This window comes from Sminthopsis crassicaudata, chromosome 1 (genome assembly GCF_048593235.1).
Source record: "Sminthopsis crassicaudata isolate SCR6 chromosome 1, ASM4859323v1, whole genome shotgun sequence".
Lineage (NCBI taxonomy): Eukaryota > Metazoa > Chordata > Mammalia > Dasyuromorphia > Dasyuridae > Sminthopsis > Sminthopsis crassicaudata.
Genome location: NC_133617.1, coordinates 480,318,970 through 480,343,629, shown reverse-complemented (window position 1 = coordinate 480,343,629; position 24,660 = coordinate 480,318,970). Strand labels below are relative to the sequence as shown.

The window sequence follows — 24,660 nt, the reverse complement described above, 5'->3', positions numbered from 1 at the left end:
ATGTTATTCTATATCTTACATATATTACCTCTTTCCCAGGAGATGCATCACATAGTTGGCCATTTCATTGATAAATTTTTCAGAGTTTTTTATCTTTATAATGTTTTTGTTGTCATGTAAATTATACTCCTGAGTCTACTCACTTTACTCTGCATCAATTCATACTACCCAGGATCATAATCTAATCTTAAAACTTAATTGAACAATTCTCTTTAATGAATTCCCAAAGGGAAAAAAACAAATCAGGTTTCAAAAGTGAATTTTATCAAACATCCAAAGAACATTTAATTTCATTATAACTGCTTGGGAAAAAAATAGGAAAAGGAATCCTCCCAAATTATTTTCATTCTGTATATATCATCTTGATACCTGAATCACGGAGAGTCAAAATGGAGAAATAAAACATTAGATTAATATATGTGAAAAAATTTGGCCCCGAAATTAAAAAAAAAATTTCATATCATATTACAGCAGAATATACAAAAGATATCATATATTATAATTAGGAGTATAAGGTTGTTTCGATTTTAGGAAAACTACAATGATAACAGACCATATTAATCAGAATAATAGAAATCATATGTTACTAGGTGAAACAAGAGATTTTAACTCAACACATCACTCATTTTTGTAAAAAGTTTCAGAAATCATAGAAATAATTGGATATTTTCTTAACATAGTAAATTATATATGTTCAAAATCAACAGTCAACCTTCTATATAATAGAGATAAAAGTAAATAAAGTCCTGTTATATATGAATATGGTAACAGCTTGAATTACTTTTGAATTGGAATAGATACAGCAAAAAACTAGCTAAAAGGGCTTTAAAACCTAAAATAAATTGATAGGTTGTTAAGAGATGTAGCTCTCTTTTTTTGGATTCAAGTTACCATGCCCATATATACTACATCCTCAAGTATTATTCACCTTTATTGTCTGGTTGCTTACTCAGTCCTATATATTTTTCTTCCTTTTTTTGTATCATATCTACCACTTCTCTACACCCATTGACACCATCTTCTTATAGATTTTAATTTCTAATTCCTTAACCATTGCAAAAGGCACTTTTTATTATTTACTCTTCTTTCCCCAATATCTTGTCATTTTAAGTTTCAAGTAATAAATATTTTTCTTTTCTTCCCATCCCACCTTAGTTTAAATGAGAAAAAATCATTCCTAATAAATACTCATAGTCAACTAAAATGAAATCCCTCATTTTGCATCTTGAATTCATTATTATTCTTTCATGAATTGGGGTGGATAGATTATCAGTCCTCAGGATTCTTCTGTGGTCTTTATTTACACTGTCATTTTTGCTCCATTAACTACATCAGTTCATTTAAGTCTTCTCTACAAGTGTTTCTTATGGAACAATGATATACTATTACATTCATGAAACATAATTTATTAAACCTTTTTCAATTTCCTATTCTTTTGCTATTTCTTAACACTCCCCCCTCCCTTTTTTTTTTTTTTTTTGTGTGTGTGTGTGTGTGTGTGTGTGTGGCAAAGAATTGGAAATTGAGCAGATGCCCATCAGTTGGGATATGGCTGAATAAGTTGTGATATATGAATGTAATAGAATATTACTGTTTTATAAGAAATGACGAAGCAGGATGATTGCAGAAAAACTTGGAAACTTACAGGAACTGATAGTAAATGACGTAAGTAGAAGAGCCTTGTATATAGATAGCAACAAGGTTATATGATGATGAAATGTGAACTTGGCTCTTTTCAACAATGAGGTGATTCAAGGCAATTCAAATAGACTTGTGAGCAAAAGAGATTTATGGAGACTGAATTTGGATCAAAGTATTTGTATAGTATAGTATTTTTAAATCTTTTGTTGTTGTTGGTTTTTTGCTCATTTTTTTTTCTTTTGCATGTCTTTGATCTGATTTTTCTTGTGTAGCATGACGAATATGAAATATCTTTAGAAAAATTGCACATGTTTAATCTATATTGGATTGCTTGCTGTCTAGGGGAGGGATAAAGAGAGGTAGAAAAATTTGGAACACAAGGTTTTGCAAGGTGAATGTTGCAAACTTTGCACGTATTTTTGAAAAATAAAAAGCTATTATAAAAAAGAATTATTTTGCCTTTTGCCATTTTTGTTATCTTGTGTGTGTGTGTTTTTAATGAATGCCTTTCTTACTCATATGTTTGAAAGTTAATTTTTTGTTGTTGTTGTTGCTTCTTTAATTTAAGATGTGACCATTTGTATACAGATTTTTTGGGAGGGGTGTGGCAGTCAAGGTTAAGTGATTTACCCAGGATTTCATAGCTATTAAGGATCAAGTATGAGAGGTTGAATTTGAACTCGGATCTTTCTAACTCCACGGCCAGTACTCTATCCATTGTATCGAATAGCTAATCTTCCTTTGTATATACATTTTTAAAACATCTGTTTGGAACTAATATTATTGTGTAGTGTGAGGCCTCTCCCCAGGAACTGATATCTATGATTGAACATTAGACACATACTTTCCAGAAAACCCATGTTGCGTACTTAATCTATTTCATAGTCTTCAGCTATGATGCCCATTTAGTATTGTTAAAGTGAGAATGTTTCATTCCATGACTTGAAATTCATGTTTATTGTTTATATACTATCTTCTTAATATTGGTGGGTCTATAAAGCTGAATTGGTTTTCAGATGATTACTTGATGTCCATGCATTCAAAGTAAAATGCACTATATATATAAGAATATAGTCTTATGAAGTGTTTGTTTTTTTATCTAGATTGTTTTAAAGTCTGGTGAAATGTGATTTAAAGAAAACAGTATTGGGCTTGTTAAGGATTCAACATCCTTAGAATCCTTATTAGAAGACTGGTTTTCTAATAATGAACTGAGTGACCTTGAGCATAAATCATTTGGGGAGTTAGGGGTAAGAGGGTGTGGGAAAGGGGAAAGAATCCTCACAACAACTCTGTGCTTCCCATTTTTTATTTAAGGAAATTGAAGTTCAGTGACATGGCTAGGTTATATTTAGTGTCTGAGGTCAAGTTTGAAAAAAAAAATTTTTTTTTTTTTACTTCAGGCCCACTTATCCTATTTATTCACTGTGCTCCTAGATACCTGTCTCATATTTTACTTATAGATTCCTTAAGTTTCTTATCTTTGAAATAATGGAATTGAACTTTACTAGATAGTGTATAAAGATTATTTGCAGCTCTAAAATTCTGTCATAATGTAATCATCTCTCTTCATTTTAATTCAATAGCTTTAAATTTTTTAAAAATGTTAATAAAGTATTTGAAGGACTGAGTGAAATACAGAAGTAAATAAGGGCAAGTTTTGCTTTGCATTAAAAAACTGTGGCATAGGGTTCAGGGATCTGGCCTTCTGGCCAGGAAGACTGGTCTTCAAGTTATCCCTCTGACATGTGAATCCAAACTAGTTGGTTCAGTTCCCTGTATTCTTGAGAATACTCTGTGGCTAGTCAGTTCCAGAGAATGTACAAAGATGCATTGGTAGAAGGAATTGCTCATATTGGATTTACCTGTAAAATTAAATTACAGAAGGGTCTGAGCCCTTCATTCTGTTTTTTAGTCACTTTGGAAAACAAGATAATGATGCAAATACTTTTGCTGCATAATAAATTTGAAAAGTATTTAAAAAGTTATAAAGTTATACTATGGCTTTGTAAAGATGTTATCTATTATTATTTTTTAATTTTAATATTTTAATTTTAAATTTTATAATTAACCTTAAAATTTTAAATATTTTTATTTTTTGATGACCCATCACTTATGCCAAAGGGACGTCTTATATTCATCTTTCTCACATTTCAATAGCCTACCTTCTTTTTACTTTGCTTTTTCCTTTCTATGTAACCTGCGTTGTTTTTTTTTTTTCATTAGGAGAAAATCACTTGTTTAAAATAGTGAAATGAAGTGTATGTCCAGTCATTTATCCTTCATTCTGAATATCCTTTGGAGTCCAGTTATTAACTCTTAAGGGGCCTATCCAAGAGGAGTGATGAGCCCATTACTATCTGAAAACAAGTTCTATGGAAACTCTTCCATAAGGATGAAATTATTTCTGAGGGAGGGCCCAGAACATTTGTTGTACAAATAATTTTCAATATACCAATGGTGACATCCCTTCCTAATTTAAGGAATTTACTATACTTGTTACTGATTATTCAAGGCTTATTATCCAGCTTGTGAATTATCCAATTAGGACATCTTGTTCATTTTTCTTTTCCTTTGGAATTCCATAGTTGGATACAAATGGGACTAGTACTAGTCACATTAACTAATTAGCTTGTTCTGAAGGTTTTGGGAAATAAACTTCTGATCAAAATTATAGTCATGTCTGTTCAATAGCATTAAGTGTTAAATGCAAGGTACATTACTTGATACTACATACAAAAAAATAAAAATGAGCATACTAGCCCTCAAGAATTTTACATTTTACTAGATGTATATTAAATGTAAGTATATAAATCAAAACAAAGTATATACAAGTTAATACAAAAAAATTATGAAGAAGAAGAAAATTTTAACAATTGTGAGAAATTTGGGTGTGTGGGAATTAAGTAAGACCATGTTGTGCAATGGATCTTGATCTATACTTTATCTCTACTTTAAAATAGCCAGGGAATATGAGTCATAGCTGAAGTGAAAATACATTCTAGAGATGGGAATCATTTCCTTCAATGTTCAAAGATGGGAAATAGAACATTGTTTAGAAGATACAGACAACTAGCAGGTCATTTTGACTCTGAATTTAATTTCTCCTTTTAAAAATAGTTTCCCCTGCGACAATTTGTGAAAATAAAGATTCCAAATCTACTTATTTCCTAAAATGGGAGGTTTGAAAAGTATTTTCCCATCTGAAATTTGGTCTAGATTCTCAGAATATCTTCTACGACCTTTTTCCCTTTAAAATTTGGGGATTCAATCAGGTAAGCCTATTTCTTGCTGTAGGCTTTCCCAAAATCTATGTGTATGTGTATGTATGTATGTATGTATGTATACATATGTGCATGTATGTATGTGTGTATGCATAAAACTTTTTTCAGTGTCATGTGTTTTATATATGAAGTTATTTTAAGTTTATTTTCAATGTAAAAATGTTTTGTTAACCAGAATCCTTCCTTTTTTCTTATGTAAATTTTTTATTCATTTTAATCTTAAATACAAAATGAGAAAAGTGGTTTAAAAAAAGAGATACTTCCATGTACACAGCAGAATATAGGAGAGGATTCAGTATAAAATAAAAAATTTCCTTTTTTCAAAAAACTTATATAATAAACATCACATATTATTTTCAAGGCTACCTAGCTTTTTCTTCTAGGATTTTTGTTCTCTGTTATACACTTTTAAACTTCATCTTTTTTTTTTTTAACTAACTAATTAATTAATCAATTTATTTATTTATTTATTTATTTATCTATTCACTCATTTATTTATTTATTTATTTATTTATTTTTATTTATTTATTTTTCTTCTCTGCCTTCCTCTGCCTAAAGAAAACTACATTTAAACGTGGAGATACACACACACAAACACACACACACACACACACACACACACACACATACACGTACTTAGATACATACATACCTATAAATATATACTTATACACTCATATATATGTAAAAGTGTACTGTAGATATTTTTACTTGTCATTGATTTCTTTGAGGTGAATAGCATCTTCTTTCTTTGGTCCATCTTTTTCTAAATCAGCCAACTCATCATTTCCTTCACCACTGCATTATTCTAAGAAAATCATATCCTGTCTGAAAGAATATCTATTTAAGTTTTCCCCCCAGTTTTCAGCATTGTTTCTGTTCTTGGCTACATTGGTTCTATTTATGCAAGAAATTTTAACTTAAAATAACTGAAATTACCAATTTTTACACTTAAACAATGCTCTTACCTTATAGTTTAAGGTCTGATTCTGCTGAATCTCCTTCACATCATTTTTAAAAATCTCTGGTTTCTTTGAATATCCTTGCCTTTTGTTGTACCAAATGAACTTTGTTATTATTTTTCTAACTCAGTAACATAACTTTTTAGTCATTTAATTGAGATGGCATTGAATACTTAAAATTACGTAAAATTGTCATATAAAAATATATTGGCTTTATATACCCATGAAAAGTAAATATTACTCCATTATTTAAATCTGACTTTTTTTGCATAAAAGCATTTCATGTTTGTGTTCATATATTTCTTATGTCTGTTTTTGGAGGCATACTCCAGTTATTTTATACTGTCTAGTTACTTTAAATAGTCTAAAACAGTATTGAATAATATTGATGACACTACATAGCTTCTCTTTCTCTTTTAATTAAATCTACTTTACCTTTAATTTTGTCTTGAGATTATAATTACCACCCCTGCTTTTTTTTTTAAACTTAGTGAATTCTACTATAATTCTTTATTTTTATCTTTGTGTGTATCTGTCATTTTTATTGTGTTTCCTGTAAGCAACATATTGTTGAATTCAAATTTTTAATCAGCCATCTATTTCCATTTTATGGTTATTCATCTCATTTACATTCTAAGCTATGATTATTTGTTGTATATTTCCCTCCCTTTTCCCTCTTTCTTTCTTGCTCTTTATACCCTCTTTCTCCTCATTCCTCTAATTTACTTCTGTTACTTTACCTTACTCCTTAGTCTAGCCTTCCTCCCAGAATCTTTCTTTTATCCCCCATTCCAACTCCTAATTTTCTGAATTTAGAATTCTTTTTATTTTCCCCTCTCCCTATATTTTTTCTTCTTTAACCCATTCTTGATGAGAGTAAGGTACCATTACTTCTCACCTTTCCCTCCATTTGCTTCTTTTTTATCAGTTCTTCTTTTCATGCCTCAAATACAAATGTATGAAATAATTAGCATTTTGGTATCCTTTCAAGTTTTATTATTATTATTTTATTATTTAGAATCATACCATCGTACTCACCTCAACCCCAGCCTTTCTTTCAAACCGATCTAATAATTATGACAGTCATATTTTCACATATAAAAAGTAAACTATTTGTATTTAATATTTCCCTTGTTTTTCTTCTTGAATCTCATGTTAAATTTTCCATCAAATTCTACTGGTTTTGTCACAAATACCTGAAAGCCTTTTAATTTCCTTAAATGCCTCCTCTTCTTCCTCCTTCCCCAACACCCCCCAATTCAGAATTACACTCAACTTTGCTGGGTAAGTTACCCTTGGTCACAATCCTCAGCTCTTTTGCTCTATAAAATATAGTATTCCAAGATCATAGTCCTTCACCATAGTAGGTTCTAGGTTTTGTGTAATCTGTATAGTAGCTCTATGATATTAATTTTTTTTTTCCTTGTTGCTTCCAACACTTTCTACTTAACTTGGCAGCTTTAAGTTAGTTGGCTATGAAATTCCTCTAAGTTTTTCTACTTGGCTCTCTTTCAAATGGTGATTGGTATTTTTTGTTTGTTTGTTTTTTGTTTTTGTTTGTTTGTTTTTTGCCTTCTATTTCTGCTTTGCCTTCTTGTTCTGGAAATCTGGACATTTTCCTTGGTAATTTCTTGTGATATTGTATCAAGACTATTTTTTAATTGTAATTTTCATGTAGTCTAACTATTCTAATATTATTTCTCTTTGATATGTTTTTCAGATCAGTTGTGATATTTCACATTTGTTTTTCATTTTTTATTCTTTTGATTTTGTTTTTGTTATTATTTGGTGTTTTAGAACATCACTGGATTCCTTTTACCCAATTCTAGTTTTTAAGGAATTAGCTTCTTAAATTTGCAGACTCATAATTTTATTGGTTTTCTTGGGTTGCTCTTATTTTTTTCTCTATCTCTCATTTTATTTTTATGCTCCTTTTAACGTTCTTCCTAGAATAGAACTCTTTTTAGGCCACTTGATTGAAAAGGGGGTAGCTTTTTTTTAGTACATTGACTTTCTTTGAATATGTACCCAGATCTTCTTTATTCCTGTAGTAGCTGTCAATGATTGGGCTCTTTCTCGTTTGTTTACTCATTTTTATTATTTAATTTTTGTTTTATTTTGCTTTTAGTAGGTGTTACTGCCCAGTTCCCCAGATATAGAAATAATGTCTCAAGGCTCAGGTCTATCTTAACTTATTTTGTGAGGTCTGTCTCTAGGCCCAATCTTGGACTCTCTTCTTCATTCCTAAAGCCACAACAAGAGTCCCTAGCTGTGTTGCTCCCTGTAACTTGTGGTGGCTGTGAACTACAGCTGTCCTGCCCTGGAAGTTAAACCAGGGACTCCCGCAAAGTGTCCACTATGACAAAGGTGTATGTTGGGTCAGCAGAGCTGTGCTTGTTGTCCCTTGTCTGTGAAAGGTTCTCCATTCTTCTTATACTCAACCATCATTCCCCACCTCTGTCTATGAGGTACAAGTTCCTAAGGTTGAAGCTGCCTCTAAGTTGATCTTAGGTTTGTTGTTTCCTCAAACTTGGCCTAGAGGTGTTTGCACTTTGTTCAGGCTTATTTGTACTCTTGGAGATAAGATCTTGGGATCTTTTCATATTGTCTTAGGAGGATAGCTGCTTTCCTTCTTCATTCCTGTTTTATTTCTGCTATTCTTAAGTTCACTCTGAGGCCAAGTCGTGTCTTTTTTTCTGGCAAATATTTGGAAAGCTGAAAGTTTTCTGTTGTGCTCTGCCATCTTCCCAGAATTCTCTCCAACCAGGATCCTTCCTAAAAGCATTTCTAATACCCAATTTCCCACTCAGCTGTACTCTTCTTTCCTATAGTCACCTTATCCTGAAAGATCGCTTCAACCTTGGAACACCCAGCCCCTCAATACCTTATCCCTCTTGTCTACATGTCTGACTTAGCTCTTGGTATGCTACCAGCCTGTCTCCCTTTCCATCAATATATATTCTTGATAGTGTCTTGTATTCCAATCTTTAAAGTCAAAAGTAATTTCTGATATTTGTTTATAGTATGTTTATATTCATCATGTGTTTTTCCATTGCCATTTTTGGCTATTTGCATCTTTAATTCTTCTGAATAATTCTTTTGAAATAATTGTTTTCCACTGTTTGTAATTATGTAGCATAATTGAGAGAATACTAGTGTTTAGAAATTGGACTTTTAAAACAGCAAGCAGCTAGAGAGCATTGGAATCATTTCACAGTTTCCTAGATTTTAATGAGGGAAAGGAAAGGGGGAACCCCATTTCTCGGCGCATAGATAATCCCATGAATCCCCTGTAAAATGAATTTACAGGCCCGAAAACCTAGATTGATAAATAAAAGGTTTATTGTAGAAATTTGGAAGTAAAGTTCAGTTAGAAAGACACCAAGGCCAAAGGTGGCCGCTGGGTGGGCAGGAACCCCTACATGGCTGGAAGGATACCATGTGTTGGCTGGGAGGGCTCCTGCAATGAGGGCTCTGGCTTGGCCCTTTTTATACCCAAAAGATGATGGGCGGTACCCCTAAGTTCTTTGCGGGCTTTTCAGTTAGCTCAGATCAGGTGAGGGCTGGGGGAAGCTGAGTTGAGGGTGGGGGCTGGGCCCGGATATTCAAAGGGTCCCTTTGACAGGATTTGTGAATCAAGGTCAGCCATGGGTAAAGGGACTTCAACCCTCATCAATTTCATCTAATCTCATCTTTTCCTTTTCAACCACAGCTGAATAGTTCAGATTGTTGTTCATCTGTGATTCTTGTCTAAGATTTGATCTGATGAAGTTACTCTGTATTGAAGATAAAGTTATATGTAATAATCTAGGCAATAAAGTTTTCCTACAATAAGTGATTCTTGTGTTTTTGGCAAGGCTGATCTCTTTGATATGTAAATCATTAAATTGGGGAAACCTGCTAGTGTTCTGAATTTTAATGCAATTACTGTAAAAATATTATCTATTAAGTGGATCATTTAGTGAATTTCAATATTATTGTTAGAGAAATCCTTTTATAAACATGATGTCCTGTCTTAATATTGATGTTCAAATGATTGATTGTTCGATGCTATTAGCTCTGTAGTCGTATGATGCCTAGAAACAGAATCTTGCATGAAAATGTGTGATTGGAGAGTCTATTTTGTTCTGCCTATTAAAATCTTTTTGGAATCCAAAGTTGATAGATGTAGCAGGATCAGCTGTTCTCTGGGTTTCTTAGTCACTTGTGTGACTGAAGAGAAAATCTGCTCTCAAAAATCATGAACAAATGTCTGACTGTTCCTTCCTTACGTTTCTCCAGTGTATACACAAATCACTTTCATATAAATTTCAATTATAAGTCAGTTTAGGATTCAGTAAATGCTAATGCATTCATTCCTTCCTTGCCCTCCCACTTCCACCTACACCCCAAGCCCCTTTAATTTGGCCTGTGGGAGGATGAAATGGAGGGATTTTCATTTGTGGTCTTCTGTATTGTTTTGGAGTTTTTACTTCTTTTGAAATATCTTGAAAGTTGCTAATAAGCAATTCAAATAGTTCTTTTTAAATAATCATCTTCATCATGAATATTGATTGCATATATTTTGTCAGGTCCTTTGTTTCATTTTCTTCAAGATATGTAATGTACATTAGTACTGAAGAAGTATGGTCTAAATATGGTCAGCTTTCCTGTCCATTATTCTTTTGGAGACTATTGCTTGTTTAATCAATCCAGGTTCTAGTTACTATAATTGTAGACAGTATTGTAGTCACATCTTAATCCTTTTTCCTAATCCAGCATTGATTCTGATTTCTGCCTCATCCAGTCAATGATTTGACAGAACACTAAACAGTTGGTTCTTAAATTACTCCTGTACTGCTAACCAGTCATTTTTGTTAAAATATGGTAATTTTATATAATTTTATTGCTTTTCAGTGCTTTCCATATCCAGAGCCTTCAATCTTGACAAAAATGTTTACAACATATAGGCATGAAGTTTCTGAGTACTTTATAAATCTTTAGTTTCTTCATTTGTTGATACTGAATTATTTTTTCTCACGTTTATCCTTCTGTTCCATGTCAACCTACACAATTAAATATTGCATATATTGACTTTGGTGGATTCTTTCGAGTTATTTAGGTAATTTCTCTACTTAAGGTTTTAGAACAGAAGTTGGTGTACAAATGCCAATTACCTTTGTGGTCATTATTTCTTTTGCTCATTCCAAACACTATAAAACAAGATGAAATGTCTCATTAAAAGATTCATATCTAGTACAAGGCTAATAGGGATTTACTTCTGCAGAAAACTTTCTGAGGAACAAGAAACAGTCAAAGCCAAGAGGAGCTTTAGTGACAGCATGATGAGAGTTAAGGATAGACAGCTTGAGTAGCACTAAGTTTGGGAACTTTTGCTGTTTATTTAGCACCTGTTATTAAGGTGTCTTATATCTAGGTGTGGAAATCTTTTCCTTCTGTTCTGTTTTCTCTTTTCTAAACTCTCATCTAGGGCATGAGGGAAAAGGGAAACTCAGGAATTAAGCTTCTTAAGATCTGCTTCTTTGTTCCTCTGGGAACAGCTAAGGGCATTTCCCTCATCCTGACTCCTGGGAGGCAATTCCCTTGATATCAGCAGTGGTGGCTTGAGTTCATGAGCAACAGGGCAAGAGAAGCAGAGGATTTGTATGTGTCTGGACCTTTTGATGTACATATCCCAGCCATATCTCTGGGTTTGCCCAAGCCTCTGCTCCTTCTCAAGGTTGCAGGTGGACTTTTCTCCTGATTTCACAATGTTTCTTTTCCCTGTTTCTTTTCTTGTTCTTAGCCTTGATATCTGGGAGCAGTGTATTTGAATGAATCTTGATTGTTTCTCAGGTGTTAACTTCCAACAACCAGCTTAAAAAGTCTGGTGAACTGGGTTCGGAAGACCTACCTTGTATTCTGCTCCAACACTCACTTCAGGTCCCCTCTTTCTTTCTCTGGAAAGGAGGGGTCAAGATAGATCGGTAAGGATTGCCTTCGAAGGTCCCTTCTAAATCTATCAGTTTATACAATTTGTGCTCCATTTCATCCCATTTTCTCAGTATAGAATCAGCTCTTTATGTGACATGGACAACTCTCTTCTTCTAGAGCACCAGTTTCTTTTTCTTCTCTAAAATTATTAGATCAAACCATCCTGCTGTCTCTAATGCTTCCTCATTCTGCTTTCAAGGTTCAGGGGATGTAAATTGACTTCAAGCTCTCTTTTTAGCTACTTCTCCAAAAGCTATTGATTTGCTATAAGGGTTAATACTGATGCCTCAAACAGCAGGCTTCTTGGTTTACAGATTTCTTTCTTTCTTTCTTTCTTTTTTTTTTTTTAGGCTGGGGTTAAGTGACTTGCCCAGGGTCACACAGCTAGGAATTGTTAAGTGTCTGAGACCAGCTTTGAACTGGGGTCCTTCTGAATTCAGGGCTGGTGCTCTATCCACTGTGCCACCTAGCGGCCCCGGTTTACAGATTTCAACAAACAAATTATTTTAACACCTAGTTAGCAAGAACAATTAGTTAATAAAATAGGAGCAGCTTTCTTCTTCTCTGTGAGAATGGCCTTGTGATGCTTGAGGTCTCTCCTCATCAAATCTGGAGACTAATTTTGACCATCCCCAACTGAAAGCACCTTTTATATCATCTGCCTTGAGTATGATTTGTGGTAATTGCCCTAGGTGCCATGGTTTGTCATTTTTTTTTTCCTTGTTGTTTTTTTGGCATATGATGAAACTTAATTTCTTTAGCTATCTTATTTATTTGTATCAGGGAAAACTAGCCTATCCTTTCAGCCAGCTGAAATTATACACAAAACTATGTGATTATTAGCAATTCCATCATCTGTTTTTCAGCCATGCTGCCACTGAGACTGAGGTTATTTATTTTAAAAGTTAGGATACCATCATTAATAATATTGCCTAATACCCACCCTTGAGAATCTATATACTTAACTAAACTTGTCTTCATGATGCACATGTAGTTTGTGTTATTTGATTTTTTTCTTGAGAGTTTATGAACTGGAATATACACAAACACACATGCAAATGACCCTCACACACAAAACATTATATGTACACACACTAACACAACGACATGTATGTAAATATCTATAATGCTGTATAATTACATATGTAATAAATACTATTATGTGTCTTTTTAATCCACTAAATTCTGTCTCCTTTTCCTTCCATTCTGTCACTTGGTTACAAACATCATTCTCAAAAATAACCTTTTTCAAAAACAGAAGAACTAAAGAGCAAACAACAAAAGCCAAGAAATTAAACAAGAAATATTTATTGAGCACCCACAATATGTCAGGCTATGGTTCACCCAAGCATTATATATAACCTTGTAGACATCCTCCAGTCTGATACATATCCAATTTTCTCGTTTCACATGTCATTGTACTTAAACCAAACTGCATGTATGTTGGTATTTCAGTAATCTTGTGCTTTTTTTAAATCTCTCTCTCTCTGACTTTTCACATAGTAGGCACTTAATGAATATTTATTAACTAATTGAGATTTCCCTCACCTTCAGTTTCACCTTTGAAAATCCTATCCTGCTAATTTAGATAACCTGTATCCTCTGAAATTTTCCTTTATATGGCAAATCCAGAATCCAGCTCTCTTAAAACCATCTTTATGGTACATATCAAATTACATTTTGAATTAAAGCATTACATTTTTAGCAGCTGTGGAATTTTGCTCAAGTTCTTTCCTGATTTGATGTCTTTTGAGATAGGAAAACAAACCTTTGTTGAAAAATGTTTTACGCTTAGTATTATAGAAAAATCAAGAAGTCATAAACAAGGTGATATGGTCTAACCAAATGATGAGGTCTAGATAAGGGATACCTAAATAAAATTAGGATTAATTGAGGTCTAGTGGCAGGTTCGGGCTACAGGGAGTCAAATGGAGCTCCCCTGTAACCCCTTTGGATTTGGCGTAAGGATACAGAGTTAAATGAGTTCTAATGGCGGTGCAAGCATCCCCTGTTGTTAGGTTCTTACTAAATGCTAATAAGATAATGAGATATTAGGTTCTTACTAAGTGCTAAGTCGGTACTTGACAATTCTCTAATTCCGGCCTTTAGTGGGAATTTTACTTCTGTGACCTCCTAGGGAGGAGCTTACATGCTTAGGAGGATCAAGTTCATTGGTTGAAGTAATTTTTCCCAGAAGCCCTTCCATTATCCCACGTCCATTCTCTGGGAGGATAAAAGAGGGCAGCACTCGAGAGATAGTCTTGTCTGGGTCAGACTTGAGGCAGCTCTCTGCAGGAAGGGGAATCACTTCTCTGGACCAGAGTTAACGGCAACTGTCTGGAGACAAGGGCTCTCTACAGGAAGAAGAATCTGTCTGAGAGATTTGAGTTGACACAGCAGATCTCCTCCGAGAGAGCAATTGGCAATCTCTGAAAACAACAGCACATAACACCCTGTAAAGGAGTTTACAGGCCCGAAAACCTAGATTGATAAAAAAGGTTTATTGTAGGGTTTGGAAGTAAGGGTAAAGTCTGGTTAGTAAAAGGAGTTAGATAGAGAAAGAAATACACCAAAAGTGGCGGACAGAGAGTTTGTGATGCAAAGCATGGTGCCAGCATGTTTCGACCCTCTGCAAAGAAATGATTCCAGCTTGGCTCTTTTATTTGCTTGAACGTGCCTATGGATGGAGTCCCAGATTGATTCCAGAACCTACCAGGTGGGGGTTGGGAAACCTGAGCAGATCATTAGAATGGGGGCTGGGTACAGCCCAAATTAGCTCAGATGCAGATCTCTCCTCTTGGAATACAAAAGGGTGGTTTTGATCAGATCTTGTAAATCAAAGGTCAGTCCCAAAGGGGTTTGGAGATCAGAAAAGGAATCTTAAAGGGGCTACCACCCCCATCAAAGGGGCAGAAGGAAAAGCATTAAAATTTTTTGAGAGACCTTATTTTGTCATATTTTTGGTATATTCCATAAGGAATCTGGCATAATTTCTTGCACAGCACTGTGCTCAAATTTTTAAATTTTTACTTGGCTCGTTAAACTGAGAGAATGGTGTACTTCGGTAAGAAGAGAAAAAGCAGCATCACCTGGAACACAGCAGAGAGTCAAAGAAACCAAAGAATATTTCTACATTTATCACATAGTTATATAGACAGTCTTTAAAAAATAATTTAATTAAAGAAAAGAAAAGAAAAAAAAGAAAAAGATTTTTAATTAGTGACTCAAGACAGATATTTCAGTCAGAAATGAACAATGTGGGTAAAGAATGAGCGAATTTAGCAAGAGACTAATCCATATGGCTGCACAAATGGTCTACTACTCTTATCAGTTCCTCTTCAATTTTGTAAATGGTATGGATCAATGGTACTATACTTAATTGTTATTCTCACTAGATTTAAAGAGGAAATTGCTCAAGGACCAGGTTATGTGAAAGAAAGAAAAAAGTCCGATTCTGGATAAAGTGAGTTAATAATTTGAAGTAAAGAGAAAGGAGTCTTATGAAAACAAAAGACTGAGAAAGTGTAAGAAATGACAGTGGCAAGTAGGCTATAGTTTTTTAACTACCTTCAGGTCAAAATACATATTATTCAGTTCCACAGACATTATTGAATAATTACTACTATATAAAAAAACAGTACATGGTGTTAAAGGGAAAAGCAGCTAAGTAATTCATGCTTCCTTGAACTCAAGGAATTTTTGGTCTAAAATTAATAGTTTCTTGATCTTAGTTCTTTAGCACATATAATGACATCTAATAAGACTCTGTCCTCCCACAAGGATCCATCCATTGTGGTAAAGGTCTTCCTTTAGATTGTTTAAATTTATGTGGGGATCCAAGGTTCCCATGAACCGTCCCTTGTATCATTCACTGCTTTTGCTACTTCTCCAGTCTTCCTGTTCTGGCTTTGTTGTCTATCATTTATGCTGCTTTTGATATGCATTTTTTGGCAAATTGTTTTAGACTAATTAGGCCCATCACACACATCTGCTTTTGCACTTTCCACCACCTGCAAGTAAAATTCTTCAGGGATTGTGATAGGTATTCATAATCATGTTGCATCCACAGAATTATTCTAGTGTTTAGAAGATGGATCTTTGTTTCAGAGAGATTGGGGGTCATTTGAAAGCATTGCAATTTTTCAAATATTGCCCAATGAATTCTCTTCTCTCATAGTTAACTTGCTCATTTATCCTTTTACTATCAATACTAAACAAGGCATAAAACAGGAAGAAAAAGTTTGCCCATGTGGTTTATCACTAATACAGTTCCATTTTACTACTTATATTCATATTAGCTTTTATTTATTTTACCAATACTGCAAGAGCAAGCATACACATATTCTTTCCAACACATTGGAGAAAATTCCTTCATATCCCCTTGGACTCCATATATATGATGGGAATTAGTCTCATAATTTAGCTGATTTCCTTTATAAAATTAATTATTCCAGGCTTCAAATCGAAAGCCATGTGGACTTCTGTGAATAGCTAGGTGAGAGAGTGGGGAGAACAATGAACCTGGAGTCAAAATAGACCACAAGTATATATGAGCTATAACTTTGCATGTCATTTTACCAATCTCTGCCAGATTTCCTCATCCGAGGAATGATAATGGGGATAACAGCACCTGCTTTCTTGAATTGTTGAATATTTATTTTTATAAAGCATTTTGCAAATTTTAAATCACTTTTTAAATGCTCACTATTATTATTAATAATAAGAATTTGACGTTCTCAGAATTGTTAAGTATTTGATTTGCAAATCTAAGGAAATGTCTTAATTGAGGAATTGGAGTTCATTAACTGAGTATCTCCTGAAATAACTAGCAGCAAAAGAAATATTATAAATTAAATCTACTCGTATACTCAAATTGGTACATTATTGGTATATTCACCTGGACCATTTTCTGCCTTTCTATTTCTACTGAATACCAAGCTGGGCTTCCGTGGTCCATTTTTGGAGAAGATGTCCTTGATCTCACTGGGACAATGTCTTCACTACAGTCTTTTGATGCTTTTTGATCCTCCAAATCTGACCTCTTGAATTGTTCTAAAAACTATAATAAGAGTATTATCTACTATTGTCTCAAAGTACCATTCAGCTGTCTTGTTACACCAACCATCTTTGTGACTTCCCTGTTTAAAATACCCTACCATGATTACATGTGTATATAGGTTCTCTCTCCTTCTTATTCAGTCGTTCTGTTATGTCTGATTCTATGATCTTTGGATCATACTATTCATGGGGTTTTCTGGGAAAAGATATTGGAGTGGTTTGCCATTTCCTTCTCCAGTCTTTTCTCATTACTTAAAAGATTCTTTAGAGCAGTGACTGCCATACTTTTGTATTTTTTTGTTTTCGTTCTTTATTATAGTCCTTGAAGCATAGTAAGTCCATTCAGCATCTGTTATGTGCTGAGAATACAAAAAAAAGGGCAAAGGACAGTTCTACCCTTGAAGAGTTAACAGTCTAATGGGGGAAAATACTGTGCAAACAAGCTCTATACATGAAAAATAGGAAATAACAGAAGAAAGTCATTGGAATTAAGAGGGGTTGGGAAAGGCTTCCAGTAGAAGGGCAAGATTTTTATCTGAGACTTGAAGGAAGACAGGAAGGTCAGGAAGTGAAAGAAGAGTATTTCAGGTCTGGAGAACTGTCAGTGAAAATGCCCAGAGTCTGGAGATGGTACTGTCTTGTTCAAAAAAACAGTGAGGGAGGCCAGAGTCACCAAATTGAGAAAACATAGGGGTTTTTACTGAAACCTGGGGTAAATGCCTGGAGCAGAGCCAGCAGTAAGTCAAACCTGATTTGATTTCAAACTTTGATTCTGAAATTATGACTATCCATTTTCACTTTAAAAATCCATTAAAAATAAATCTAAATCTTTTTAACCATATTATTAGAACTAAGTTGGTCAGATTCCTTTAGCTTTGGGATAGTAGTGGGATTTGGGGATAAAGATTGGTCATTACAAATAAGGTCATTAAATGAGATTGATGTATGGGAGACATTGCCCGAGATAATAACATCTTTAATTCATAGGGAACAAATAAGCAGATTCTAGGGGAGCAAGAGAAAAAACAGTGTCTCCAGTTGATTTACATTGTGCCTACTGTGTATGTCAGAAGGACTCAAAGAACAATTTACCATCATTTGTCCAAGGTTACTTAAATTCCAGCACCATGGCTGATCATTAAATAAGGAAGTACGTTATGTAGATATTTGCAGTAGGTAAATTGTGTCTCTCTTTTTCCAAGAAAGTTATTAAGGCAAAGTAAAATTAACCATTGAGTAGAGAATGAGAAGGAATGGAACTAACCCTACAATAATTGAGGAAATCTGTTCTATTCTCTCCTTTTTCACTGACTGAGCTTCATTTCCTGTGTCTTAATCTGCTTTCCAGCAGATGGGCCAATCTAAGGTATCAGCAAGGCAGTAGCACTCACTGAAACGGACACTATCTACTCTCACTGTTATTTATTTATTTATTTATTTATTTATGCTTGTTTGGAGACAGAACACATGATGGTCTGTGTGTGTGAGAGATATGTAGTGTACACAAACATACTCATCTCTACTCTGAGAAAAAAATAAATTAGCATTTCAGAAGTACCCTTAGATAGAGAAGGAACTGTGTAAAAATGAATGGTGATTTCCTTGAGAATTAAATCTTAAGCTTTTTTCTCTTGACTGCTCTGATTCCTCAGAAGGAGAACTATGCCATTTTCCTTTTCTCAGTCTTTCCTTTCCATACTCATCTACCCACCTTCTCTATACAGGCTGCTTCTCCTTATAATACAAAGCCAAGTTTTGCTTAATTAGATAGGCCAGATGACTGATTCATTTCAGTAAAAGATTCATTGAACAGCTGATTATTTATGTTTGTGAGCCAGTGTAAATGTTTTTGACATTGTCACTTCTTCCTTAGGTTTCTTTCATTTGGTGAAAGTTGTGGCCTCTTTGTAATTCTGTGAGGTGTCTGTAGAAGTTCCAAATCTGTTCAGAGTCATACTTTTAATAACTTTTTTTTCTATCTTCAGAGACCTGTCCAGATAGATTTCAATTGTCCAGGTACAAAACGAGGACTTTATTTTTCAATGTACTCAGTAGGAACTTTCTTAAAGAATCTTTTTATTAAACTTCCCACATCAGGAATTTTCTTTTTTTTTTTAATTTAATTTTTATTTTATTTTATAATTATAACTTTTTTTTTTGACAGTATATATGCATGGGTAATTTTTTACAACATTATCCCTTGCACTTACTTCTATTCAGATTTTTTCCCTTCCTCCCCCAACCCCCTCCTCCAGATGGCAGGCAGTCACAATATATGTGTGTAGAACTGAATTTTTTTGTTGCACAAGAAGAATTGGATTCAGAAGGTAAAAATAACAGTTTATACTCATTTCCCAGTGTTCCTTTTCTGGATGTAGCTGATTCTGTCCATCATTAATCAATTAGAATTGGATTAGCTCTTCTCTATGTTGAAGATATTCACTTCCATCAGCATACATCCTCGTACAGTATCATTGTTAAAGTGTATAATTATCTTCTGGTTCTGCTCGTTTCACTTAGCATCAGTTGATATAAGTCTCTCCAAGCCTCTCTGTATTTCTCCTGTTGGTCATTTCTTATAGAACAGTAATATTCCATAACATTCATATACCATAATTTACCCAATCATTCTCCAATTGATGGACATCCATTCATCTTCCAGCTTCTAGCCACTATGAAAAGGGCTGCCACAAACATTTTGGCACATACAGGTCCTTTTCCCTTCTTTAGTATTTCCTTGGGATATAAGCTGGGTCAAAGGGTATGCACATTTTGATAACTTTTTGGACATAATTCCAGATTACTCTCCAGAATGGTTGGATTCTTTCACAACTCCACCAACAATGCATCAGTGTCCCAGTTTTTCCACAGCCCCTCCAACATTCATCGCTATTTGTTCCTGTCATCTTAGCCAATCTGACAGGTGTGTAGTGGTATCTCAGAGTTGTCTTAATTTGCATTTCTCTGATCAATAGTGATTTGGAACACTCTTTCATATGAGTGGAAATAGTTTTAATTTCATCATCTGAAAATTGTCTGTTCATATACTTTGACCATTTATCAACTGGAGAATGGCTTGATTTCTTATAAATTAGAGTCAATTCTCTGTATATTTTGGAGATGAGGCCTTTATCAGAAACTTTAACTATAAAAATGTTTTCCCAATTTGTTACTTCCCTTCTAATCTTGTATGCATTAGTTTTGTTTGTGCAGAAACTTTTTAATTTGGTATAATCAAAATTTTCTATTTTGTGATCAATAATCGTCTCTAGTTCTCCCTTGGACACAAACTCCTTCCTCCTCCACAAGTCTGAGAGGTAAACTATCCTATGTTCCTCTAATTTATTTATGATCTTGTTCTTTATGCCTAAATCATGGAGCCATTTTGATTTTATCTTAGTATGTGGTGTTAAGTGTGGGCCCATGCCTAGTTTCTACCATACTAATTTCCAGTTTTCCCAGCAATTTTTGTCAAATAATGAATTCTTATCCCAAAAGTTGGGATCTTTGGGTTTGTCACAAACACTAGATTGCTATTTTTATTCACTATCTTGTCCTGTGAACCTAACCTATTCCACTGATCAACTAGTCTATTTCTTAGACAATACAAAATGGTTTGGGTAACTGCTGCTTGATAATATAGTTCTAGATCAGGTACAGCTAGGCCACCTTCATTTGATTTTTTTTTTCATTACTTCCCTTAAATTCTCGACCTTTTGTTCTTCCATATGAATTTGGTTATTATTTTTTCTAGGTCATTAAAATAGTTTCTTGGGAGTCTGATTGGTATAGCACTAAATAAATAGATTAGTTTAGGGAGTATTGTCATCTTGATTATATTCGCTCAGCCTATCCAAGAGCAATGAATGTCTTTCCAATTATTTAAATCTGACTTGTGGCAATTTTTGTGGCAAGTCTTTTGTAATTTTGCTCATATAATTCCTGACTTTCCTTTGGTAGATATATTCCCAAATATTTTATACTATCGACTGTTATTTTGAATGGAATTTCTCTTTGTATCTCTTGCCCTTGGATTGTATTGGTAATGTATAAAAATACTGAGGATTTATGTGGATTTATTTTGTATCCTGCAACTTTGCTAAAGTTATGAATTATTTCTAATAGCTTTTTAGCAGAGTCTTTGGGGTTCTCTAAGTATACCATCATGTCATCTGCGAAAAGTGATAATTTGATTTCCTCATTTCCTACTCTAATTCCTTGAATCTCTTTCTCGGCTCTTATTGCCGAGGCTAGAGTTTCTAGTACTATATTGAATAGTAATGGTGATAGTGGGCAACCTTGTTTCACTCCTGATCTTATTGGGAAAAGGTTCCAGTTTATCACCATTACATATGATATTTACTGAAGGTTTTAAATATATGCTCCTTATTATTTTAAAGGAATAGTCCATTTATTCCTATACTCTCAAGCGTTTTTAGTAGGATTGGATGTTGGATTTTATCAAATGCTTTTTCTGCATCTATTGAGATGATCATATGGTTTTTATTAATTTGATTATTAATATGGTCAATTATACTAATAATTTTCCTAATATTAAACCAGCCCTGCATTCCTGGTATAAATCCCACTTGGTCATAGTGTATTATCCTGGGGATGATTTTCTGAAGTCTATTTGCTAATATCTTATTTAAGATTTTAGCATCAATATTCATTAAGGAAATTGGTCTATAGTTTTCTTTCTCAGTTTTCGATCTACCTGGTTTAGGTATCAGTACCATGTCTGTATCATAGAAGGAATTTGGTAGGACTCCTTCAATCCCTATTTTTTCAAATAGTTTACATAGCGTTGGAGTTAGTTGTTCTTTAAATGTTTGGTAGAATTCACCTGTAAATCCATCAGGTCCTGGGGACTTTTTCTTAGGAAGTTGGTTAATAGCTTGGTCTATTTCTTTTTCTGAGATGGGACTATTTAGACTACTTACTTCTTCCTCTGTTAATCTGGGCAAGCTATATTTTTGAAGGTATTCTTCCATTTCATTTAAGTTATCGAATTTATCGGCATAAAGTTGAGCAAAGTAGCTCCTAACTATTGTTCTAATTTCCTCTTCATTAGTGGTGAGTTCACCCTTTTCATTTTCAAGACTAACAATTTGCTTTTTCTCTTTCCTTTTTTTAATCAGGTTTACTAAGGGTTTGTCTATTTTGTTGGTTTTTTCATAAAACCAACTCTTAGTTTTATTAATTAATTCAATAGTTTTTTTACTTTCAATTTTATTAAACTCACCTTTTATTTTTTGAATTTCAAGTTTTGTGTTTGGGGGTTTTTAATTTGCTCCTTTTCTAGCAATTTTAGTTGTAAGCCCAATTCGTTGGCCCTCTCTTTCTCTATTTTATGCAAGTAGGCCTGTAGAGATATAAAACTTCCCCTTATTACTGCTTTGGCTGTATCCCACACATTTTGGTATGATGTCTCATTATTGTCATTTTCTTGGGTGAAGTTATTAATTATGTCTATGATTTGCTGTTTCTCCCAATCATTCTTTAGTATAAGATTATTTAGTTTCCAATTATTTTTTGGTCTATTCTCCCCTGGCTTTTTATTAAATGTAATTTTGATTGCATTATGGTCTGAAAAGGATGCATTTCCTATTTCTGCCTTACTGCATTTGATTTTGAGGTTTTTATGCCCTAATATATGATCAATTTTTGTATAGGTTCCATGAACTGCTGAGAAGAAAGTATATTCCTTTCTGTCTCCATTTAGCTTTCGCCAAAGATCTATCATATCAAACTTTTCTAGTATTCTATTTACCTCTTTGACTTCTTTCTTATTTATTTTGTGGTTTGATTTATCTAATTCTGAGAGTGCAAGGTTGAGATCTCCCGCTATTATAGTTTTGCTATCTATTTCCTCTTGCAGCTCTCTTAATTTCTCTTTTAAGAATTTAGATGCTGCACCACTTGGTGCATATATGTTTAATATTGATACTGCTTCATTATTGATGCTGCCCTTTAGCAGGATATAATGCCCTTCCTTATCTCTTTTAATTAGATCAATTTTTGTTTTTGCTTGATCTGAGATGAGGATGGCTACTCCTGCTTTTTTGGTTTTGCCTGAAGCATAATAGATTCTGCTCCACCCTTTTACTTTTAGTTTGAATGTCTCACCCTGTTTCAGGTGTGTTTCCTGTAGACAACATATAGTAGGATTCTGACTTTTAATCCAGTCTGTTAACTGCTTCTTCTTTGTGAGGCAGTTTGCCCCATTCACATTTATGGTTAGAAGGACTAATTCTATATTGCTTGCCATCCTATTAACCCCTGCTTATGCTTTTCTCCTTTCCTTCCCTTTTACCCCCCTACCCAGTATTAAACTGGTGAACACCACTTGCTTTTCACAGCCCTCCCTTTTTAGGATCCCTCCCCCACCTTAAAGATCCTCTCCTTATTTTACCCCTTTTCCTCGAAATTTCTGTATTCCCTTCCCCTTAGCTTACTCCTTCCCTTTCACTTTTCAATGCAGTAGAAGAAGTTTCACCATAAATCGAATATGTCTATTGATACACACTATGTTCATTTTCCTCCTTTCTTTCTCTCAGATATAATAGGTTACCTTTGCCTCTTCATGAGATGTAGTAACACCACTTTACACTTTTTTATGATATAATTTTCCTTTCCACCTCTATTTTCTAAGACAAATTGTACGTATGTTCTTTACATATTTTTTTGGCAGAAGTATAGTTCTCAAGATTTCTTTTTACCTTTTTAGAAATCTCTTGAGTTCTGTATTTGAAGATCAAACCTTTTATGTAGGTCTGGTTTTTTCATAAAAAATAGATGGAATTCATTTATTTCGTTAAATGTCCATCTTCTTCCCTGGAAAATGATGCTCATTCTTGCTGGATAAGTTATTCTTGGCTGCATACCAAGTTCCTTAGCCTTTCGGAATATCATGTTCCAGGCCCTGCATTCTTTTAATGTGGACGCTGCTAGATCCTGGGTTATCCTTATTGTGGATCCTCCATATCTGAATTGCTTTTTTCTAGCAGCTTCCAATATCTTTTCCTTTGTCTGATGGTTCTTGAACTTGACCACTCATTTTGGCCAATCATTTTGGAGATAGATCACTGTTCTCCATTCCTATATTATTAAATATCAAGTGAAATTTATAGTATGATAGGTTCTATTATTATCCAGTTATTCAGGCAGAGATTGAATTATTATTTATGCCTCTTCCTCTTTTTTATTTGTTCAGTCAACTCTTTTCTATTATTATCATAGCTTTTTATTTACAAAATATATGCATAGGTAATTTTTCAATACTGACCCTTGCAAAACCTTCTGTTCCAACTTTTCCCCTCCTCCTCCCCGCCCCCTCCCTTAGATGTCCAATATATGTATACATTTTTATGCAGTTATCTTACTACATAAGGTAAATCGGATCTAACAAGTAAGAAAAAAACCTGAGAAGGAAAATAAAAATATAACCAACAATAACAGAAAGAATGGAAATGCTATGTTGTAGTCTACACTCGTTTCCCATAGTTCTCTCTCTGGCTGTAGCTGATTCTCTTCTTTACTGAACAATTGGAATTGGTTTGAATCTTCTCATTGTTGAAGAGTGCCTTTTCCATCAGAGTTGATCATTGTATAATCTTGTTGCCATGTGTAATGATCTCCTGGTCCTGCTCATTTCACTCAGTATCAGTTCATGTAAGTCTCTCCAAGCCTTTCTGAAATCATCCTGATGGTCATTTCTTACAGAACAATAATATTCCATA

General features: G+C 33.9%; 1 protein-coding gene across 3 annotated transcripts in view; it reads left to right on the top strand.

Moving 5' to 3' along the window:
- Positions 1 to 24,660, top strand: part of MAD1L1 (mitotic arrest deficient 1 like 1) — an 862,777-nt gene that overhangs the window by 226,660 nt on the left and 611,457 nt on the right. The window contains exon 1 of one of the 3 annotated variants that reach the window (XM_074281153.1): positions 4,448 to 4,916. The exons of the other annotated variants lie outside the window; for them this stretch is intronic. The gene's annotated coding sequence lies outside the window, so the exon portion shown is untranslated. Of the gene's footprint in view, positions 1 to 4,447; positions 4,917 to 24,660 lie in introns of those variants that run through there. 3 annotated transcript variants of the gene reach the window in all.